Source organism: Botryllus schlosseri, chromosome 1 (genome assembly GCF_051294905.1).
Source record: "Botryllus schlosseri isolate E-star chromosome 1, Bs_hap1, whole genome shotgun sequence".
NCBI lineage: Eukaryota > Metazoa > Chordata > Ascidiacea > Stolidobranchia > Styelidae > Botryllus > Botryllus schlosseri.
The window spans coordinates 37988383-37992838 of NC_137236.1; positions in this window are offsets into that span (position 1 = coordinate 37988383).

A 4456-nucleotide genomic window follows, 5' to 3' on the forward strand; every position below is an offset into this window, starting at 1 on the left:
AACAAAAGCAGCAGGAAGGTGAGCTAGGCACAGTTTCCAACGAATCAACTCACTTAGTGGCATCACGAATTATATATATGCCTTATCGATCAAGTCTTGGCCTGTGGTCAGATGTCCAAGAAAGGGAGAGCATGTCTAGTAGACTAACTGGTGAATGATAGTTGGCAATACAAACTGGGTTTTGTCATGGATAGCAAATAATATTTCGATGTACGGTAATGCAAGATAACGATTCACAGGACGTACAAGACAGCTATATGTCTACTGTAATTCCATATTTCTCGAATTCTAACATCAAATACTTGCTTAGGTGTACGAGTAAACATCATTTGATACTGATCTCTTGTGCTGTTAACGAATTTCTATTGTGATAGTTGAAGAAAGTAGAAAGTGCCAAAATAGTGCCAACGTGTCAAATTCAAATTTCCAGGGCCAACCAACATGAACATGAGCCAAAATCCCTAAATTTAACTCCCAAATGCGTCGATTGGCAACACTGGTCTTAGTTCGACTGACCGCGAGAATTGCCACATATGATCACAGCAAGATTATTGTCTTCGACAGCAGGAACGGCCGGGTTCGGGTTTTCACGAGCGGCGGGGAGTTCGGGTCTTGCGTTGGTAGCAAGGGTTCTGATTTGGGAGAGATGAATAGGCCGTTTGGAGTCTGCCTTTTGTCAGACGGAGGAATCGCGGTCAGTAGCCTTTGGAGCAACAGTATACAAATCTTTTGAACTACCAGATTCGAGCGGGACATGTTCCGAGTTTATTTGCCTTTTCATGGATGAACCTATAATGACGGAGATCATAATGTTAGCTGACCCGGAAGAGCTAATCGCGTGATTACAAGATGTCAATTTGTTGAATGAAACGGCAGCCCACTGATAAAGATACCATGTTCTAGAGTTATATATATCCCTGATATTTTCATCCAATTAATCCACCACAAGATTACGATACAATGAAATGATGGGAAGGTGCCGAAACAACTTGGAGTAGTCTTTGAATCAGAGACCCACCTTGACCTAGGCGAATTAAAGAAGAGGCATGCAAACTGAATGAAAATTAGTTGAAGATAACATAGAAATACAAAACGACAAAAAGAGGTGGCATGTGACTGCATGCCAAGATCAAGAATATAACAGATATATCAGATCGTGGTCCAGTAATCTAGTGCTCTGACTAGTATGTATTCAATAGAGCCATTGCTACAAAACTAAGAAATCCGATTAGATTAACCAGATTAAAATTAGATTCATAGCTGCGCAGTTTTTAGTCTGAATTACTGAAGTCGCCAAAACTATAAATTGAATTGAATTCCGATAATTGGAAGGAAATACAATAAAAATCTAGTACAGTTCATATAAAATTAGAGTTCCTTCTCACAAGCACGAGAATGGCAAATGTCTCTACGTCTACACCAAGCTTGGCTCGTTTCGCACTATACATTTCTGCTATTGCATTTTCAGGAATACTGGAAATGATATTAGAATTTAAATTTACAGCATATAGGAGCAATTCACAAATTAGATTAGAATCCTATTACTGGCATTTCGCCTTAATTACTCTAATACCTTGAATTATCTAGTCTGTCTACAATGTCATTCGTTCACTGCAAGGGTACAGTAGGACACTGTGTGAGTAAACTGATCTGTCAATCTAAAATCCTTGTCGAACGAAACACTCCTTCGACTTCCTGCAAACAATCACGTGCATTCATGATAATCACAATCCTCTGTTCTATGATCGCCACCCTTTCAAGATATACGATGTGTGCGATGCGACACACGAGATACGATGTGACGCAATGTCACGTTAATTCCGTGCGAAATTGATCGACCGCTGACAGCCCTGGGCGATTTAGCGGCAGGCGAGAGGAATATCGAAGAATGAATAAGACAGCCGGTATAAGATCAAGATCAAACACTGTTACATCGGACGATACTAGATTATAATACCAATATCTACTAAGTTTGATGTTTGACTGATGTTGGTATAACAATAAAACCACTGATTACGATGAGATGATAGCGATCATTGGCGTAGCCAGGAAGGGATTAACATCGGTCATGCCCTCCCCCTCCCAATTTTCCGAAATTTTTCGTAAATAAACATAAGATGGAGTATTTTCGAGCATCTGTATTCAACTTGATGTTTTTCGTCGCGCTTCGCGCAATATATTCACACAGTAGCTTTTTAATTGTTGAATACTCGCGTCTCGGTGAATCAAAATTTAAAAAATAGTCCTAAATTGAAATACGCACAATGTACAGAATTGAATCCACCTGTATTCGTATGTTCTGTCTGCGGTTGCGCGACTAATATAGGCACCAGATTTTAGGCGTCAAAAAGACACACCAAAGCAGATAGGTTTTAGTCAGGGTTGTAATGACTCGAGTCATGATTTTCTGATGACTCGTCTTGACTCAAGTCATTTTCTCAAATACGGAAATGACTCAACTCGACTCGAGTCAATCTGTGTGTTGACTCGACTTGGACTCGAGTCATTGCGCATGACTCGAACCACATCATATGACTAGAGAATCAGACAGCCTAGACCGATATTTCATTGTAATTTCGAAGAATAGTAAAGTAACCATACTATTGGGAATTATTCTATTGGTACTGGTACTTGAAAATGCGACCAGAAACTGCTAAAAGTGAGGGAAATTAGTATATTATGAATTCGAAACATTCGATATCACGAAATAGAGTTATAAAAAGTGAGTTTAACATGACTTTAACTGGAAACTGAGCGGTCAACACAATGACTTGTACTCGGAATCGAGTCATAATACCATGACTTGGACTCGACCCTCTGCTCGCTGACTTGGACTCGGACTTGACTCGGCGGTGACGTGAAAATGACTCGAGAGTCAAACCTATAAAAGTGAGATTGACTTGTGACTCGGAGGCTTGTGACTTGATTACAACCCTGGTTTTAGTCTACACGAAGTGCGATCCCAGAAAGATCGCAGGCGATAGGCCGAAGATCACGCGGGATGGTCCGGTCTTTGCAATCGGAGTCCCGCGGTACATAGGAAATAGGTATTGCGCCTCATCAATAAATGCAAATTGGGAATCGTTTGTATCTCTCTTTTAATTGGTTTTGCTACGTGTGAGCGATTGTCTGAGTGACGACAACTTTTTCCGGAGCTGATGACGTAAGAACATGCTTCAACTAACTAAGTGATTACAAGTGTCCCGCCCGACGCTCACCCTCCAGAAACTCATGAATAATCTTACCATACTTTTAAAGATATAGCCCAAGATGAATAATTACGAGCCTTCTAAATATTTGAAGACGCGGCTTCTATCAGCTTTGCCGGTAAATCTTATAATGATAATGTATACGGCCGTAACAGAGTCGCACTCCAATCCCCCAATGGGTGGCTGCGAGCTCGAATGAAAGTTCAAAATTATTTCGTAAATCCGCATAAATTTATCGAGTGTGTATTGGTAGAATCAATAAACTTTAAATTTTTCTTTCCGCGATATATTATCGTACTACAAAAGTCTTGACTTTAATCCCATGCCCTCAAATATAAATTAATTATGTTCAATATATAGATATAGGCAATTTGGCGCCTTTGATATATACATGTCCAATAGATAGTTGTTCATATACGTTCCTAAATGCTCGGCACTGAATAGTCATGTCTTTTCACTCTGGGAAAACGCCGCATACGTGATCAAATGTCAAAATGGAATCGTATGTGTCTCACGAAATAAGTTCTTCTTTTTGTTCAGTCTGGTACATTTGCTCTATTCCAATCAGGGTTGTAATGTCTCGAGTCATGACTCGACTTGACTCGAGTCATTTTCTTTAAAATGAAAAATGACTCGATTCGACTCAAGTCAATTTGTGCATTGACTCGACTTGTACTCGAGTCATGGCGCTTGACTCGGACCAAGTCATATGATTCGAAACTGGGTCTACCAAGATAGCCGTTTCATAGTAATTTCGAAGAATAGTAAAGTTATCACACTATTATGATTTCTTCTATCAGTACTGTAATGAATTTGCGTATATCTCTGTGAAGTTTAACTCAGAAAGTAGCTGTCCAATATTAGGTTGTAAGCTGTCTGGTACCTAACTGAGAGACTGCTCCTGGTTCATTGTCGTGATAGTTCTTCGTACGATATATTGTCCATACACAGTTTATTCAAACGTTTGCAAGTAGTAGGTTTACATGAATCTCGTATCGAGTCTGCTAAACATACGCTTATATAGACTCGTGATCATTGCAATAGGAAGTCATATTCGTATCCTAATATGGCGTGAAATACACAATGTTGGATAATATCATATACTCCCGCAATCAGGTGTATCCAGAGGTGGTCAGTAACGAAGTACTTCTACTTTTTCGAAGTACTCAAGTAGTTTTCCTCTACTTCTGGTACTTACTCAAGTAGATCTGATTTTCGCTACTTCTACTTCGTAATATTTTGTGATC